This window comes from Arvicanthis niloticus, chromosome 2 (assembly GCF_011762505.2).
Source record: "Arvicanthis niloticus isolate mArvNil1 chromosome 2, mArvNil1.pat.X, whole genome shotgun sequence".
NCBI classification, from domain to species: Eukaryota; Metazoa; Chordata; class Mammalia; order Rodentia; family Muridae; genus Arvicanthis; species Arvicanthis niloticus.
In genome coordinates, this window is record NC_047659.1 from 12,422,917 (window position 1) to 12,442,837 (window position 19,921).

The 19,921-nt window shown below is 49.2% G+C and overlaps 1 long non-coding RNA gene across 1 annotated transcript; it reads left to right on the forward strand.

Moving 5' to 3' along the window:
- Positions 1-268: 268 nt before the first annotated feature.
- On the forward strand, positions 269-18,807 carry LOC143441282 (uncharacterized). The gene is made up of 3 exons (XR_013108543.1): positions 269-397; positions 11,642-11,725; positions 18,665-18,807. It is a non-coding gene; the product is annotated as an uncharacterized LOC143441282 (long non-coding RNA).
- Positions 18,808-19,921: the final 1,114 nt, after the last annotated feature.

The following is a 19,921-nucleotide window of genomic DNA, read 5'->3' on the forward strand; positions in this document are numbered from 1 at the left end:
GCTTTGCACTGCAGGCTAACCACGCCCAGTACACTCTTTGTCCCAGGTCTAGCCTTGGTGTAATCCTGAGTCTCCTCCCGACTACTTTAGGCCCCTTCGGATCTGTCTTCCATGTTCCGAGCCTCACTTTCCTTCTATGGACCGCAGAGAGCGTGATTGACACCTACCTCAAGACAGAGGAAGCGGGTGTGCACTGGATGAATGCTTAGCCTGGAGTCCTAGTCTACATCCTCCCAGCTGCGCTCCTCCCCGAGCCTGCCCCGCCCGCCTCGAGGGCGGCTCCGGCGCGTGCCCTGCCCACCCTGCGGCTCGCACAGCGCACCCCGCCCCAACGCCAGGAACCAGCTGAGCACACAGCTGGAGCGAGCTGTCGCCGTCGCCCGCTCTGTCGCAGCAGGTAGGGAGGCGGGTCGCTCGGGTCCCGGACTTTTAGAGTCTTAGGTCGAGCTAAATTTCCTCTCCCTCCCGTGCCCATCCGAGATCGGATGATCCTGGAGCTGGGCCCATGCGAGGGCATCACGGGAGAAAGGAGGTGCTCGCTCAATTTGGCTTTCTTCTAGGGCACCTAGGACTGTGGCTGGGGGCTAGAGGCAAAAAGGAGCGGTCCTACCGCCACGCCTAGATCCTCTGTGCTTCAGGCACCGGACCTCACCCTGATCCCCCACTCAGCGAGTCCGGGTCATTGTTGCTTTGGGGGTGTCTGACCCCGCATGCAGGTGACTGCCCACGCAAGGTTGAACAGTGGCTAGGTGAAGAGTCCGCGCACAGCGGAGTTTTCACTCCTGAGCAATACCTTCCTCCTTGGGGCCCGAAACTGTTAGAAAGTTCCTCCTTGTAGGTGCCTGACTTCTCCATGACTTACCCGAAGGCACTGTTTCATTCCCGCCTTGCCATGTTGTGTTCCCTTCGGGCCGGGAGAAGAAACTTCTGACTGAACAACTCCTTTTTGAGTAATTAGAACCTTGTCTCTGGGCCTCCATCACTTTGCAGGTCCGCCCTCCCCCAGCTTTTTTTTTTTTTTTTTTTTTTTTTTTTTTTTACAGCAACTTCCCTTTGGTCCCGACTCTGGATTTGTGGGCTAGATTGGCCTGTAGGGGAAGTCTCAGCCTTAGGAGGTCTCGGAGCTGGGGAGCCGGCAAGCAGGGGTCTGGGATCTGTGGATTCTCCTCAGCCCAGACATCCATCTTTTTAGAGGGCTCCACACAGCAGAGATGAATTCTTTAAAAGACCCAGGAGTCCTTCCTGGTGTTCCTAGAGGTAGCCTTTGAGCCGTAGCTTCTGGCTTTGTTTGGCCTCTGGGACTAACGGAAGACTTAACCTGCCTGTCCCAGTCCCACAGACCTGGTCACCAGGGCCTCTGAGCCACTTAGTACTGACCCCTCTCTGTGGAGCTGCACCCCATTCTCTGAGTGCGACCCAAGGGCCTGAGTCACATAGTGAGGCGGTGGCAGGGGATAGACCCAGGTCCAGCTTATACTTTCTGACTTCCGTGGGACCTTAAACTCTTGGATATTCCATGCTTCGAAGGCCAGAAGCCCCACCCTGTCCCATGTAATTGGGGATGGGGGTGCTATTCCTTGGGGGATTTAAGGAGAATGAAGGATGTGAACAAGGGACCAGTGGATTCCAGCTTCTTTCAGACTCTCTTCCTTTCTTGGGCCTCCCTGTTTGTAAATGCCAGGGAACTCATAAACAGCCTAGGGAGCTTGGTTTGGCACTTGTGTAAATTACACAGCAGCAAAGGTTTCCGTGTAAACCAGGGGAGGGAATTTACTCCAGAATTTTCCATAGTCTTTTTATTAGGAACTCAAAGAGCAGGGGGAAGCTTGCCTGTCAATTTGTTTCCTTCCCTCCTACCCTGATGTAGCATTCTCTGGCTTGTGCTCCAGGCCTGAACTTGGAGAGGCCCAGGAGCCGCAAAGAGAGCTCTCTCTACTTCCCATCCTTACGTATCTAGACCATACTCAGTTATTTCAGCCATGTAAGAAGAGGTGACTAATTGTGTCTGGGTGAGCTGGGCCTTGGAAATGAGTCATAGTTTGCCAGGGGAAGATGGCTGAGGAAAGAGCTAGTCTAAGAAGCAGGGAAGTTTGTGCAAAGGTACTGAGGATCTCTGAGCATCCTTCATGTACAGCACGGAGGATGAGGCAGGGTTGGAGAACTGGAACTGGGAGTGTTAGGTGAGGGCAGAACTGGCAGGCAGTAAGATGCTTGGAAAGGTTTGTCACCAGGGCAAACCAAGAACTCTCATTGACACAGTGGCTGAGTTGGGAGGCCCTGAGGAGGCAGCCTGGTGGGGAGCAGGCAGAGCCAACCCAGAGCAGTGCCTGCTGGGCTGGGAAATGCAGATCCTAGAAACTCAGCTTCAGGGTCACAGAAGCGGGAAGTTTTATATGGAGCTGTAAGTTTTACCTGAAAACAGAAGAGGTGAAACTACTAGGTAGATACCGTTATGGTCAGTGTCTCCATGTTGCTGTTTTTCTTCTTTAAAAAAAAAACAAAAACAAATTTAAAATAATAAAAAAAAAAAAAAAGACTATGGCTATGAAACGAGGGACAGTCACACAGGCACCCTTGTCTTGATTGTCCCACTGTGAACAGTGGTCAAGGAGACACCCTGTTACAGAGAGGACTGTAACATGGGAGAGAGGACTTGGTTTTCCTAGTCATCTGGAGCCCATGGGCCTCTCCCCCTAACTTCAGGTGGCCAGTTTGGCTTTTAAATGACATATTGTCTGGCCATAGAGATGGCATCATTCTGGCCTGTAGCTTTGCTGAGACGTTGATCTCTGGTTTTCTTCAAGGAAACTCCTCTGGCCGGAGCTAGCCCACAACTTTTTTAGTATTTTCTGACCAGAGGTGATAGGTTAGAGGGCAGGAGAATGTTAGAGACGTTACAAGGGCTAGCTTAGGTGTGGGGCTGCTTTCTTAGTTCTTTTTATGTCTCTCTGTGTGTGCATGTGCGTGTGTATGTGCACACATGTGCGCATGTGCAAGTACATGTGCAAGTGTGTGTGTGTGTGTGTGTGTGTGTGTGAGTGCATGTGCATGTGTCCTCGGGTGTGCATCCATGGATGCATTTGTAGAGGCCAGAGGTCAGTTTCAAGCATCTCCTATCACTTCTCACTTTATTTCTTATTAAGTTTGTATTTATTATTAATTTACTATTACTGTGTGGATGTGTGATATATGTGTGGGGGTGAGCAAATTGGGGCACACGTGGAGCTCTGTAGAGTCAGTCTCCCCTTCCCCCTTTACATGGGTCGTGGGGGCTGAACTCTGTTCATCAGGAGTGAGCAGGAAGTGGTTACTCTGCTCAGCCATTTCTCTGGCCTCTCTATTTTTTTTTTTTTTTTTTTTTTTTTTGAGACAGACTCTCAGTGAACCTGGTGTTCAACAATTCAGGAGGCTGCCTGGCCAATGAGCTCCAGGTATCCTCAGGTCTCTAATCCTTCCAATGTCAGCACTGGAGATACAGATGTGCGACACCCCTCCTCCGCATGCCCACGGCTGTTACATGTGTGCTGGGGACTTGGTGTGCACAGTTCAGGAACACTGGAGAGGCCTTGGGACTATTTATAAACACACATGTTCTTTACCATCAACAGGTCCGAAGAGTGTGGATCAGTCTCTATTTTAGGAAAATAATGCTTCTGGATGCAGGCAAGGTCTTTTGTTAGCCGGGCACCCAGCCAGAACTGGTTCTTCCTTTCTACCCTTTGACAAACTGTTAGACATCCCCTAAAAGCTCCAAAAAGTGAGTCGCCCTGTTACCTTGTAAGAAAATGTGGGCTAAAGCAGAGGAAAGCGGTCCCGGGAGTTATGTGTGGTGGTGGTGGGGCTGGGCGGGCAATGTTTAGGCAGCTGAGGGAGGTTAAGTAAAAATATCTCCTTCCTTCCAGCTGAATGAGCGTGTGTCTTATTTCAGCCTGATGTGGTTTGTGAACATGGAGACCACAGGCAGGCTTAGTTCCTGCTGGCTCTGGCTTCCCCTCCTCCTCTTCTTGAGATGGCCTACTTGTTCCAACCCTGCCTGGGACCACACTGGCAATTGCAGGGTAGGGGAGAGAAAAGCAGAGGGTGTGGTGGGTGAGGCTAGGCAGCTAAAAGCCTGAGTTGGGGTCCTGTCTATGCTGCTGACAAAATGAAGGGTGAGGTTTGGCTCCTGCATGCTTTTTAAATGGACTCCAACATCCCTTGCATACCACATGGTGGGCAGAGTAATGTCAGGTTTGTCCAGCTCAGATGGCTTCTGAGTCAGAGTGTGTCCTACCGTGCCAACATGGTACCTGCGTGCCGAGAAACACAGGGGAGGCATGTGCAGTCAGATTCAGAAGTTCCATGGCTCTACTAGAATTTGAGCAGAACCAATTGCCCCATTTTGAGACTGGAAGTCGGGAGTGAGGTTTTACTCACTGACTCTTCCTTGAGTAGTAATGTTCTTCTCCAGTAGTAATGGTGGATGCAGGCTTTTATTATTTTGTTCGCTTTTAAAGTAGTCTTAGGAATGAAGAAATATTGGCTCTATTTTACAGATAAGCAAACTGAGTCTCTTCATGGAGGAATGAAGTGGCTTAACCTGACAGTAACCCCGATGTTGTCCGTATGTAACCCACTTTGCAGATGGGGAAACTGAAGCCCAGAACACTGAGTCTCCTTGCCCAGAGGCCCCTTCCCATATCTTCTGGTCTGTAGTTAGTGCCTCCCATTGGCAGCTTCTCCAGGTGTCTCCGCACCTCCTGCGCTCAGTACTTCATTTAAGGAATGAGACCTTGACCTCACTATGCAGCCCTGGCTATCCTAAAACTCACTCTGTAGACCAGGCTGGCCTGGAACTTAGAGAGATCCACCTGCCTCTGCTCATGAGTGCTGGTATTAAAAATGTGCCCCACTATATCTGATCAGTTTTAGGCTTTCTTTTGTTATTTGTTATTTGTTTTTTTTAAATAAACTCTCTCTGAATTTGGCTTTTCTGAGAAGACTCCAGAAGGGTTTGAGCCATGGAGCCTGGTGGGGAACTATTATGATGGAGCCAGGACGGTGGGAGTGGATTCCTTTATTTTGCTAAGTTGGTTAAGCAAAGGGTATCTTGTTACTTTTCCAACCTCAATAGATCTATCATTTGGGTCAAGTACTTATCAATCAAAAGATATATATATTCCATGTAAGTCGGCCTTGAGGGTGGGGCTCTTGATTTCTCTGCTGTAGAGGCTGTGGCTGGGCTGGGCTGGGCTGAGTAAATACTAATTAAATTCACAGAGTGGCTTAGTGGCATGGCTGGGGGATGTGCCTTGTCTCTTCATGGACCTTCCTTCCTCATGGTAACAAGAGCTTGTGATAGAAAATTTGGAAAACACAATTCTTTTAAAGGATAAAACCAAAACCAACCAACCAAACCCAAAGAACTACTGGTAACTGCCACCTCTGTGACTACTACTAACATTTGAGTATGTTCCCTTCCTGGCATTTTCTTTCTTAGAAAAGATTTATTTCAATGTTTTTATGTGCATGCAAGTGTATCTGTCTGACTCCTGTCCACTTCTTGTCCTTCTGTCCATCTCCTGTCTATAGACATCCTAGTGAGTAATTTTTTAATATGTTCTTTAAATTTTTGTATTTACATTAATGTGTGTGTGTGTGTGTGTGTGTGTGTGTCTGTGTGTGTCTGTGTGTGCACCAAGATAGGAGTACAGAGGTCTGAAGACAACTTTGCGGAATATGTTCTCTCCACCGTGGGGGTTATCAGGCTTGACAGCAAATTCTTCCACCCACTGAGCTACTTCTTGCCCCCGAGTTCTTCCTTCATCATTACAAATGGAGCTCCTGGCTTAGCTATGATGGATTTTTATAGCTTTTGTCACATTTTGCCAAATTGTTATTCAGGAAAAGTAACAGTGGTCCCTGTTCCTAGCACTCTTGGTGGGGGATGGTATTCTTGAAGCGGAACTGTAGCTGGGTATCACAAGTCTAGCTGTCCTAGACTTCTGGTCCAGGGACCATTTTTCTAAAACATTAGACTTCAGTTCATTCTCTCAGCAAATCATTTTTGCACAGTCTAGCATCAGAAAAAGGTAGAGTTGAAGAGCAGGGGGAACCTGGTTCTCTCTGCAATTGAGGTTCAGTCTTGAGCAGTTTGCTTCTCTGGGCTTTGGTTTCAGGGGTAAAGTTAGGATTTCAACACCAGCTTTCTACATTTTTGTTTGTTTGTAGGGTTTCCTATAGCCCAGGCTAGTCACTGTGTCACTAAGGATAACCTAAGTGCTTTCCTCCATCACCCAAGTGCTAGGATTATAGTCAAGCACCACTGTGCTCAACTGTATGCAGTCCTAAGGACTGAACCAGGAGTTACATGCGAGACAAGCACTCTGATAACTGAGTCCCAACCCCAGCCCCTTAGGGAGTGTTGACATGGTACTTTGCCAGTGTAGATCATTCAGACTCTTGGAATTCTTGTTTTCTCATCTAATTTAAAATACCCTGGGGCAAAAGCAAAAGGGAGAGGGCCATTATTTTTTGTTGGTGGTTTTTTTTTTTTTTTTTTTTTTTCCCTATGGTCACATGTTCTTGTCTTCTTAAGCCTCAGGTCAGGAAGTGGAAGCCAGCTGAGCCATGTCATTCAGAGGAGGATTTTCATGGGCTAGCCTAGGCCCTGTGCCCTTTGCACTCTCTTAGAGTATTTCTTTATAAAGCATGAGAACACTTCATTCTAGAACGCTCCTTTAGAAGTTGGGCACTGCCTGCCTGACTCTTTAAATGGTATTAAAAAAAACTTGTAGAATTCATGGTTGCATAAAATTCCATTCTCATAGCTGTAAATGGTATTTTAGATGCAGCAGGGCTGCATTTGGGAGCTTTCAGAAATGTTGAATTTCAAGCTCTGCCCTTAACATGGCCATATTTAGCAACTAAGAAAACAGGATGCTAGTTAAATTAAGAATTTCAGATAAAGAATGAATAATTATTTACTATTACCATCTTCCCTGCAATATTTGGGGGCATACATATAAAGAAAATCTGTGCATATCTGTAGTCCAAATTTAAATGGATGTGCAGTGGTTTATCTGGCAATTCTACCTCCTTCTGGTCTGCTGTGTCTGTTCTGCACTCCACCAGGAGACTCGTGGGATATTCTTACACAGTTTCAAGGGTGGGAAACATTGTTGCCGGAGGCCTTGCAGTCAAACCAAGTTGAATTCTTTTTGTGGCGACTGCGTGTAAACAGCAGACCTTGGCATTTGTGAGGGAAATGGAAATTCCCCCATCACGCCTTTGTATATATACATCTGCATGCTCCTATGTTGTTCTCATCCTGTAGAGAGCTGGGTGGGACTTCTTATCCTGCCTGTGGCTCAAAAGGGTCCCCCATCTTACGAGAAAAAAAACACAATCTATGGAGAGGTGGAAATTAATTTATTCATGGTTTTGCCGGAAACATCAGTGAGTGGAAGAGTTGCAGTCTGTGTCTCTGCCTGGCTCATAGCAGAGTGACCAGTGTAGAGGGGAAGAAAAGAACAAAAGCCAGGAAGTAAGCATAATGGCAGAGGGTTTCTCTTGGTGTCAGGGCTGTTGTGGGTGGCCCACCCTTGCTCCCCACATGGAATTTTCCTAGAAGAACCCTGGTTCCTAGGCCCCTGTCACACTGTATGGTTGGCAGCCGAAGGGAAAGATGCTTGGCCCTAATCAGAGGTCCTGGCAGCTCTGGAGGCCTTGGTTTCTCCACTATTCTGAACATCCCTCTGGTGGCCATGCTAAGCTTCTCTCTGCCTCCACACTCGGGATGGTGGCATGAGCCATTGTGTTGCCACCTCTGAGACTCTGTGTCTGGGGTGACTGCAGAAGGTACCCCTCCTGACTGTCTTCTCACTTGACAAGTCTCCAGATCCAGCCTGTATACATGAACCAACTGCTTAGTGCCTGCCACCTCTTCACTCCCCAGGCCTGGGGTTCCCCATGGCCCGAGAAAGTGAGTGTGTCTTGAACACCCACCAAGGGCCCTGGTGCCATCACTTAGGATATTTCAAAAGAACACATTCAAATCAAAATGATTTGGGTTACTATTCAACCTAAGGGCTTGGAAAGATCGGGAACCTGGCCATGGACATACTCCTAGCTCATTTTGGGTGCTGGGCTTGGGTAAGTCATTTGCCTACTGGTCTAACCTGGTCTGTAGCTCAGTGTCCACTCCTCTGTGAAATGTGAATGTTGCCTTTTCTTCTCCTCCCAAATCTGCTTCCATACCTGGTTAGGGCTGGATCTAGGGAGGTGATACTGTGGCGCCTGGGAAGATGTGGTTTGATTCCTTTTAGCAATATTGAAAGGAGGCAGAAACTGAAGATCTCCTAGACTCACCATATCCACAGATCACCCAGGGATTCGGTGAGAATGCAGGTGCTGGTTCCTTAGAGCTGGGTTGGGATCTGGAGTCTGAATCCTAATGAGCTCCCAGCCAGTGCTGATGTTGCTGGTCCGGGAGTCATGCTGAGTTGGAAGATTCTGAACTGAGGACTGTGTAGAGTGCTCACGTAGCATTCGAAAAGCCCAGAGTTACATCCCAGGAATGCTAACGTGGGCGTGGTGGTGCACACCTGTGTAAAGTGGGCGTGGTGATACACATCTGTATAAAGTGGAAGAGGTGGTACACACCTGTATAATGTATAATGTATAATGTATAATGTATAATGTATAATGTACAGGAAGATCAGAAATTCAACATCACCTTTGACCGTGTGTTGAATTCAAGGCCAGCCTGAGATAAATAAGACCCCGACTCAAAGAAAAAAGGGGGGCAAATTATCAACTGATAGTCAGTTTAGAATGAATATCTAAAAGGTAAGTCTATTGTTAAAGCATAAATAGCCAGTCTAGATCTGAGTACTTTTTTCTTTTCTTCAGAGCTCGGCATAGAACCCAGAGCCTTGTGCATGCTGGGCAAGCATTTCACCCACGAGCTGCCTCAAACCCAGGTCTTTTGGTATTTCACCCTCGGGAGTCCTTCTGCCTATCCTGTGTGCTGCCTCTTCTCTTTGAACTCTGGGTCAGACTTTATTCCACTGTTTCTAAAATTTGAACAGTTGTTGAGGTAGTTTTCTGCTCAGTCATGGAGAGGTAGAGCCCTTCAGTAGGAGAGACTGACTCAGTGGGAAGCCATCTGAAGGGAGAGAAGGCGGATGGAGGCCTGCAATGTGGCTTTGATAAGCATCTCCACCAGAAGGTTTTACACGTAAGATGATAAACATGTTCTCAGTAAATATGTGAATGGCTAACTGGACCAGGGGTGGGGGTGGGAACTCAGTCTGTTTTTGTATGGCCCTGAACTAAGAATGGGTTTAAAAAGCCAATAAACAAACAAATAAGTAAGAAAGGGGGGGGGAAAAACAAAAGAATATACAAGAGACAGCAAAGGCCTGCCTTGGCTCAGATCATTTAACCCTCTGCAGAAGTTTGTTGTAAATCTGAGCAACCAAAGTTTCAGGTATCTCTATACGTGAGCAGAAGGCCTAGCCTTATGTAGCTTGGTATTAGGTACAAGCTAGGCCTAAGAGAGGCAGTCTGACTTGGTGGCAACTGCATTCATGTTTTAGCTGTGATCAGATTCACGGCACCTTTATCTCCCTGAGATAAAAAAGTGGGGTCTCACTTTGCAAGGTGTATATAGTGTTATCTGCCAGGCAGACTTACTGTATTGCCTATAGAATCTGATACATAGTAGGTATGCAGACAATGACAGCTGTTGTCATTGGAGGTGGCCATCTGAATCCTTTGGTGTGACTGGCCATCAAGCCAAAAGTCCTCCTCATGATTCAGGAGGGGCCTTGCAGGATGAGAAGAGCCACTGTGGCAATCTCCACCACCCACAGGCCGAATGCTCCTTCTCAGCAGCCTAGACCTAGGATGACGTGGTCCTCTGGTGGTGTGCACACTGACTGTCAGTGAGCTCCCTGGCCAGAGGCCAGCCTTTCCATGGTGGACAGCCTGACATTCTCTCTCCTTTCCCTGAGGTCTGAGGTGTTCATCAAGAAGACTTAGAGCCAGAGGCCCTGAGCTGGGCTAGCGAGGACTGCAACAGAAACCCTCTCTTTCTTGCTCCATTGGGAGTGTGTGAGTGGAGACCTAGCTAGTAACCGAAAGTGTTTGGAGAGCTTGCTTCTGAGTTGTTGCAGCCTTAAGATTCCAGAAGGGAAACCCTCAAACTTAGACTTAGCTGCCGCTCATTGCAAACCCAGCCCAGCGTGAAACCTGATGTCACAATCTCAAGGAGAATGAAGTGCTTTTCTTACCCGTAGATGGCAGCATCCGTACTGTGAGCTAGCTCTGTGGGAATGTGCCTGTGAGCACATGCGTTGAGCATGTGTGCAAGCACTGGCTGCTGCCGTTGGCATATCTAGAGCTGCAGTGGGCCAGGGTCTGGAATAGCATAAATAGATCTTAGTCTACAGGGAGAGCCCAATTCAGAAATAGGCTGTTGCAACTTCATGTGGCAGAGGATCCAGGGTGCTGAGGGGATTCAAGAAAACAGTGCATACAAAGATTACCCAGAGGATACAAGAGACAGAACACACTTGTGTCTGGCTGGAGTCTGGTAGGCACAGACTAAAGATGCCAGCGGATGAGAACTGTAGATCATGGGATTCATCTGGGGGTGTTCAAACCCAGCAGAGTTAGAGCAACCCAGTGGTGTGGTCTGGGCCTTCTCTGAGGTGGCTGGACTGTGAGTGAGTCAGAGATGACTGTCCAGCTGAGCGGTGGCAGTCAGAGTGGAGAATTGAGGTATGTTCTGGTCTAGTCGGAAGCTGAACTGACCAGAAGTAGTTGGAAGTCAAAGTGAGCTGGATGTTGAGGAGGGTGATGCCCGGCCCTTGTGTGGATGGGGTGAGAGGTGGTGGCTGAACATGAAGCACCTGGAAACATATGCAGCCCCTCAGGTGAACAAATGAGTCTGGACTGGAGGAGAGTGTGCATTGCTGTCTGTCGTCTCCAAAACCACACACCCCACGTGCTTTGACCTGCCCCTAGGAATTAGGGATTTTCTGCAAGATATTTGAGAAAGGCTTGCAGAGGTGCCATTGAAATCCAGTTCCCCAGGCCCAGATAAACATGTGACCTCTGACCTCTCTGCCTGTAGCTCCATGTCCACTGCTGCACATCTGTATCACCTACTGACACTGCAGAAACCATCAGTAATGTCTGCTATATGTTGTGCTTAAGGAAGGGGCTTGTATCCTCATCTGAGGAGCCTGTGAAGCCCCTCAGTGCATCCTGACTCTCTCCTTGGCTGGGAGAAACCAGTTTGGGTAGTAAGATCTTTCAGAGTGGGCAGGAGTCCGCCATCTTGACAGAGGCCAGAGGACTCAGCTGTGCCACCCACCATTGGTCTAGGTCTTAAGTTACAGGATGCTCCTTCAGCCCCTTATCTAATATGCTCTGGGTGTGGTGTTTACTACAGCCTCAGAGAAAGCAGTTACGCCAAGGAGCTCAAGGCCTGGCATCCGGAAGCACACTCTTAACCAGCCCAACCCTCCAGCGGCAGGTGTGGGCAGTGCTGGCAGGAAGTGGGTGTCTCATCGGTGGAGGTATGCAGGTAGGAAGGATTTACCCACATGACCTCAGACACTGACACTGAGATTCCTCGACCCTTTTCCAGGTACCACCGACTCCTCTTCTGGTGCTTCAGCCGCTGTCATAGCGTCTCCTCACAGAGTGGCTCTCTTCTTGTGCAGCCTGTAAGGTAGGTAGAGCAACACAGAGCCACTGTCCACCCAGTGTCCAGGGGAGTCTAGATGATGCCAGAGTGGAAGCGCCTGAACAGCCTTTGTGGATTTAAAGGTTGTCCCCTGTGGCCAGTATTCCTTAACTCTGCTCCTCATCAAGGGGAAGGCAGGTGAGGGGAGCCCCTGATGGCAAGGGATGAGGCGGGCTGAGTGCCCAGATGCCTGCTCCCACCCGAGCTGTGCTTCTTGCTTGCTGTGTTCTCAAGCCTTCTGGGACCCCTTGCATTTCCCATGAGGAGGAGAGGCAGGGAGTCTCCCTGCAGGTTGTGGAGAGGTGAGAGACGTTGGGTTGTGGCCACTAAGTCATCGTCCCCCCCCCCTCCACTTGTTGACCTTAGGAGGCACCTGAGGAGTGTGAGTCACGGGGGTGACTCACATCATCGCCACCTGGCTGGGTGGGCGGGCCCACCTATCGGATTCCAGGTGAGCCTTCAGGGCCCTGGGAGTGCAGAGAGCTGGGCTGCGAGCCAGGAGACCCAGATTGCCTTCCAAGTGACTCCCGGGCTTTCATCCCTGTAAGGCGAGACACACACACACACACACACACACACACACACACACACACACACACCTGACGCGGGTGTGGAGGGGATCAGATGAACCTGTAGATGCCGAACACCTTTCTGAGCTGGAAAGCCAGGGTGGTCGTTGCCACAGCATTTCAATCCTGAACAGCAGAAAATGTCTTATTGTATGAAGAGAAAGCCCTCCAGTGACCAGCCCGCGATGCCCGTGATGTCCGTGTTGCTTACCCAAAGAAGTAGGAAGTGGGTGCCTGCATTGTTCAGCCCTCCCTCCACTGCACCTAGCTTCTGAGTGATGATAGGAGCTGACCTATCCTCTTAAAGTCTAGATGACAGGGTCTTTGATGGTCATCAAGGCATTTAGTCTTTGGAGCTAGGGGTTCCTAGAAGGTTCTCTAGGACCACACAGAGGCCTGGCCCAGCCCCAGCTGCCACTGAGGAACCACATCTGGCTTCTGGGGTGCTGTTTTGCTCCATAAGGGAGCTGCCTCCAAGAGATTTTTATCAGTAAGGAGTGTCCCTTTCTGTGTGTACTTTTGCTGGCTAGCAATGTCACACGGCCCTTGCATTCTCCCTGCCTGCCCAGCTTCTGCAAACACCACAGGGCCACAATGTGACCTGCTGGGGTCTGAGTATGAGCACTTCCTGAGTCAGCCTGCTTGTCCTTGCCCTGTACCCACCTCACACTTACCTCCATGATGACCCCGGGGGTCCTGTCAGATCAGCAGATAGTCTTGTCACAAGTCTCTGGCACACTGATTCCTTTCTCTTCTTCTAGAACATTCTCTTCCTTGCTGTGGGGGAGGCTGGCCTGTCTGTGCTGCCTCACCCCACCCTTTCTGACTACTCACAGGGCTTTTGTTTTTCTGATTTAAATGCTCACCGGATTCTGGAATCCATTCACTCCTAGAGTCATGTGACAGAAATTTAGGCTCTGAGCTGAGTGTTGGAGAATGGGCAAAGAATAAACCCTCTCCATGCATCCTGGGTCTTGCGAACATAGGCATTCCTGCCATGGAATCAGCTTTTCTTCACCTGAGGATGAGACGATGGTTTAGGAGAGCAGGGGGGAGTCAGGTGAACAGCTGAGAAGCTTGAGTACAGGATGGCAGGGTGAGCTAGGAAGGGAGAGCATTTCTCAGAGGGAATGGGGAACGTTCAGACAAGGGGACAAGGCCATGCTGCCCTTGACTGTGGGTTTTACTCCAGGCTACTGAGGGCTTTCAGGAACTTCCCAATGGGAGATCTGGAGACTTTATTAGTGGAACCAGCACACACACACACACACACACACACACACACACACACACACACACGATTGAAAAGGGAGGTGAGCTGTACCATCCTGCAAGAGAAGAGACACCCTAATCCACGAGGAGACAATGGTGGTTGATACCCAGAGTGCATTTGACGCCTTCCAAGACACCTAGGGAGCCCGTCAGCTCTTCCTGCCCTTGAGATTAGCACTGGGCTGAGATTGAGGAGTCGGTTCTGGCAAGTGGATTATGTGCAAAGGGCTGGTGACCTGGAGGAGCCCTGTGTGCCTGAGGACAAGTGAGTCATGGGAGGAGACTGAGGTGGGAGTGGCAGGAGGAGACAGGGATGTCTAGAGAGAACTTGAAAGCTAAGTTTCAGTCTTCTGGTTCACTGGGAGCCATAGATGACTGTGGAGGAGAGGAGTGATTTGACTGATTGGATTGTAGAGCAGCCAATTGGTGGAAGGCAAAGAGGAGGGCAGGTCAGAGTGGGCAATGCTGAGAGCTGGTAGGAGAGGATGTGTGTTACCAGTGAAGCCCTGTCACTTCCCTTCCCTTCACTACACAGACACAGACACAGACACAGACACACACACACACACACACACACACACACACAGACACACACACATATGCATGCATATATATATATGCATACATATATACACACAGAGACTCAGATATAGACACACATACAGAGACACACAGAGACATATATACAGATATACACACAGGCACACACAGATACATACAAAGACATGCATACATATATATAAAGATACATACATACATACACACACTCAGATACACACAGATGCACACATACACTAACAGAGAGACATACTCACATTCACATATATACAGATACAAACATATATACAGGAACTAAGACACAAGCACACACGTACACACAGACACACACACACACACATGAGGTGTGGGAGGCAGAGGGGGAGGGCAATAGCGAATAGTCAGCCTGTCCCTCTCCGTTCTTTGTTCTTATTGGGTTCTGTCCCCACTGTCCAGCTAGGCTGACTTGAGTCTCTGCAGCTCTGGACTCAGGAGTGAGAATGTCTGAGCCAGTGTCTTTCCAACTGAACATGCCCCAGTCCCTCTCAATTTGGCTTTCCGCATCCATGAACTAGGGTTGGGTGGTGGCTGGGAATGAGCTGAGAAGCATGGTCTAAGTACACTGGATGGCTGGAGAGCCTTGGTTTTACCATTGGTGAAGGCCCCCCCGGGGAATCCTCTTTGGCCATAAGTCTGTAATCTGAACCAGAAACAAGATGTTCCTGGCATAGCTCACCGAGGCCACTAGGAAGATCTGAGGGGCAGGGGTTGGAAATGCCTTTAGCACTAGTGTCTGGCCCAAGGCCAAGTGTGATGGAACTGGTTAGGGCTTGTTGGAGTCTTCATCCCAGGCTCTCAACACTCAGGATGGCTAGGTTCTCAAAAATCCCTAAACAACACAATAACAGAGGCTATAGATGTAGCTCAGATAATACGAATGCCTGCCTAGTGTGGGCTGGGCTCTGGGATTGGGTCCCAGGATGATGATGATGATGAAATACAATTTCCAAGTTGATGGGGGCAGGGCATAAGGAAGTAGGTGTGAAAAGCAGAGGGTGCTGCAAGCAGACCAAGAGCATACTGGCTGGAAGGGCCCTGAGGGCACACAACTGACCTCCCTAGTTCACAGTTTGGGAAACCAAATCCCAGGCAGAAGCAATGGAAATAAGAAGCATAAAAAAGGAGCCCAGGCCCAGGTCCAGGATCCCCTCTAGGCAGGTGCGGCTCTTTGCTCAAATCCGCTATCTCCAAGGAGCGTGCATAATGGCTTCCTGGAGAAGTTTTGGTTAACTGTGGGAGGGGAGAAGACATTCCTGAGGCTGTTTGTACTCTGCTGCCTGTGGAGTTGGGACTGGCATAGCTATTTCAGCCCAAGCCTCAGGGCCCTATTTATAGACCTGTGGGATTAGCCTACCCTATGTCAAGGGCCTTCACCCTTCTGTCCTGCCTGGCCATGGATGAGGAAAAAAACCCTAACGGGAATGGCAAGTAGCAGGGAGTGAGGGAGCTCTCTGCAGAGTGCTAAGGCGTGGCAGGCAGTTTAGCTAACGGTTAGGCTCTCTGCCTGTTCTGATGCCCTCTTCTGGCCTCCAAGAGCAATGCATGCACATGGTGAAGCGATATATGCAGGCAGAACACCCATACACATACAAGTAAATAAATCTTAAAAATAAATGAATAAATACGATGTATTTTTATTTTATGTGTTTTGCCTGCATCTCTTCATCACTGTACGTGGGTCTGGTGCTGAGGAGACTCCAAGAGGACATTGCACATTGCATTCCCCCTGCCACTGCAGTTATATACAGATGATGGGTGTGAGCTGCCATTTAGTGCTGGGAACTGAACTCAGGTCCTCTGCAAGAGAAGCCAGTGCAGTTAACCACTGAGTCATTTCTCCTGGCCATGGAGAGGGAGGGAGGGAAGGAAGGAGAGGGAGAGAAGCAGGCTTCAAAAATTAAGTAGCCCTGGGTTTAAACTCTGCTTTGAGTTTCCCAACTGAGTATAGTCTTCAGCTGAAGCTCCCTGAGCCCCAGCTTCCTTATATACTAAGCTGGATGATGGCATCCATAAATTTTAGTGAAGATTCAGAAAAATAGTGCTTCTGAAGTCCATATGAGGAGATGGCTTAGATGATGAAGTGCTGGCCCCATAACACCTGTTGGATCCCTGGTACCTATATAATCAGAGTGGAGTGGAGAGGAGTTAAGGGGAGGGGAGGGGATGAGGGAGGGAGGGAAGGGAAGCAGAGGCGAGAAGATCCCCTAAGGCTTGCTAATTGTCAGAGCCAATATGTGAGCTCCAGGTTCAAGGAGAAAACATGCCTCCCCTCCCCCCATTAAGATCTCTAGCCTCTACATGCATGAGCGAGCACACACACACACACACACACACACACACACACACACACACACACACAGTTCTTGTCGTGATGCTTGCTGCATGCTGAGTGTCTGTGTGCAGCAGGAGGTCTTATTTGCAGGTGAGGAACTGAGGCCCCTTATGTAGTGCACTGCTCAAGTCAGTTGGCTAAGAGCAATCAGGTCTGGGCAGCCCTGGCTTCCCACACCGCCCCAACTTTTCTCTCTCCTCCTCCCAGCCCTCTGGGCCTATTCTGTTCCCAAGAACAGGGGAGTTTTGTGTAAGGGATTGTTTTTCTTGAGAAGTTCTTTCTGTAGTGCCATAGGATGACTCAGAGCTCTGAGTCACGGGGCTGGTGGCTGGAGAGGCCCGCCCTGGAAAGGAGGCAGAGGGAAAGCAGAGGAGAAAACAGGAAGGGAACCAGTTAGTCCCAGCTGCTCCACTGTTTGATTAATGAGACTCAACAGGTCCCTTCTCCTGCTTAGCCTCAGTTTCCCTAACTATGGCTTTACCAAGTGGTTCCCATTGGGGGTTGATTCTTAGAACTGGGTTCCTGGACCCACTAGATCTACACAGTGCAAGGCTGGGGCTGGGAGTTGGCACACTTTCCAGCCCCCTGTCCTTCAAGAATTGTGCTGACCCACCTTGTCTGCAGACTGTTCACAGTCACCCTCTGCTGTCAGCCGCTCTAGGCTGGTCTCAAGTTGCTGACAATGGAGAGTTGATTTCTCTAGCCAAACACTAGGGCTTTTGGTTTCCAAAACAACATTCCTGAAATGTATTTTACATAACTGATTAGAGAAAATGCACATATCATTTTCATATATATATATATTTTCCCATTTCCATAAACTCAGTGTTTTTTTTTTTTAAAGCAAATTTAGGGGTTTGTAGACCTGGCTGTCCTGCAACTCACAGAGATTCTCCTGCCTCTGCCTCCTGAGTGCTGGGGTTAAACGCATAAGTCATCAGAAGTACAAAGAACATTTTCATCACTACCTGCCCCCAAATTCCTTGTGCTCCATGCTTGCAATCTCTCCTCCAGTGCCCCCACAATCTCTCCTGAAGTGCCCCTACAATCTCTCCTCTAGTGCTCCCACAATCTCTCCTCCAGTGCTCCCACAATCTCTCCTCCAGTGCTCCCACAATCTCTCCTCCAGTGTTCCACCCATGGTTAATTAGCATCTTTGTCTAGCTCCCTGCCAGCCTTTCCTTTCTGGCGCTATGCAAATGGTTATCCTTCTCTGAACCTAGGATTTCTTCTCAGTAGAAGAGATAACCACACCATCTTTCGGGCTGTTAGGGTTTCCCCAGCATGCACAGTGCCTCATTTGCAATAGACTTGGGATTCTAGTGCACAGTGCACAGACTCAGGCAACGTTCCAAGTGCTTACCTAGTATGCCAAGTGCTAGCATGCAGAGCGATGTATTATCTACTTCAGTCTACACCATTCTGCCAGAGAAATGTCACTGTCGTTCCATTTTAGATCTGAAGAAGGTGAGGCACTGACAGAAGTTGCTTTGGCAAGGTTACATGGTAACAGAGGCTAGTGGGTGTGGCCTTAATTGTGATATTGCATTGTCCCTGTCCCTTAGGCTGTGAATGTCCCTGGGGTTGAGGAACACCATTTATGGGTTCAAAACAAGGATGTGGCATGTCTTGCCCAGGGCTGAGCCACAGTATGGTGGACATAGCAGTGTGTGCAGGTCAGTCGTCATGACTGAAGGCAAGAGTGAACTCACATACAAAGTAGACCTTACCATGAAGTTTAAGGGACACAAGGCTTGGTGTGTGATATAGTCACATGGTGTGTATATGGCACTGGGTGTGGTGCAGCATATAAGATGTACAATCATGGTTCCGAGAGGTTGGTACTTGAGCTCTGGCTGTTATGTGTTCCTAGGCCCCAGTGGGCTCTCTCATGGTAGAATCTGGGTTCAGCAAGCAGGCAGTATGAAGGCCTGCCTGTTTCCTCCTCCTGTTTCTGGATGCCAAGAGTAGGCATGTTCCAGAGGAGTACTGGGGTCCCAGGTACACCCACTATCCCTTTAGCTCAGACAGGGGTCAAGGCATGGGGCCAAGTTTATTGTTCAGGAATTGCTGCCAGACCCCCAGCTCTCCTCTTTCCAAGCCAGTCCCGCCAGCACTGGAGAGGGCCAGCAACAGTAATTTTCCTTTCTCCAGATCCTCCTTCTGATTGGCTCCCTGGCTGCTTTGCTGGCTTGAGAGAGACTGCCTTCCAGCCCTTTGGGGAGACAGAGCTACACTGCAAATTGCTAACAGCTGCTGTGGGAGGTGCAGAAGAGGAGGCCGTGGATTACAGGGGGAGTTTAAGCCCTCTTGGTACCCAGAACTCAGCAATGTATTCTGTCTCTTATGAACCAGAGTGACAGTTCCAAGGTCACACATACTCAGAATGAAAGCCAGGTCCCCAGGTTCTGGGAGGTGGGCAGGGAGCTGAAGTCATATAGAACTTGGTCAGATGGCAGAGGATGGTCTGGTGGTCATGGAGCATTAATGCTTAAGGCTTGTGGGGACCAGATATTAGGGATGGGCTTGGGGGATCCTATCTATCTGAACTGGGGCCATGGAAGGCTCTGGAACAGATATTACCACAGTCCTATTGAACATGAGAGCTTGTGAATCATTGTTCTCTGCTTCTTGCTAGCCTCTGACCTTCATCTCCTCAAGGAGATTTTCTGCTATTTTATTTTTAAATTAATAGCATAGGTAGCAAATCTGTGATGTAGTCCGGCCATTCTGTGTCCAAGGGCAGGGAAGTGTAGAGAGGTCGAGTTTCCGGCTCTCACTCAGCTGGTGAGTGCTGGGGTCTGTGTTCTTTTGAGAGAGCAGAGAAGGCCAGATTCATAGGGGAATGGAATGATTGGGGGTAGATGGCAAGGCTGGCTTTTTAGGGGAAGCCCTTCCCGAGACATTCACGAAACCCTGGGCTAGCCTCCACCCTGTCTCTGGCCTTGATTGGCACCCTCCAGCTGTCCTTTGGTTTGAATGTGGAAAAACTAAGTAGAGGTTAAGGATGGGTCAAGGATGGGTATGGGGCAAGTGAACTGCAGACACGGCAGAGCTGGGCTGGTGCTGGAGAGCCTTCTTTGGACATCACAATTGCTAAGTACCAGTTAAGTAGCACATTCAGAGCCAGGGGCTTCTTCAGTCCTACCAGACATCCGGCAGGGTAGGCATTGTCACCCCATTTTACATAAAAGGAAATAAGATCATTGTAGAAAGGACCACGTGCCCAGTCCCCTGGGCTCCTTCAGTTTCCTCCCTGAACACGGCCTGGTATTTCCTTGGCCGGAAGGTCTCTCAACCTTTACCTGTCAGTCTCTGTGGCATTTGAGCTCATGGAGACATGGCATGAGTTCCTGCATCCTATCTCTCCTTCCTCTTCAGCAAGCCTACCCCTCGGTCCTCTCTGGGACC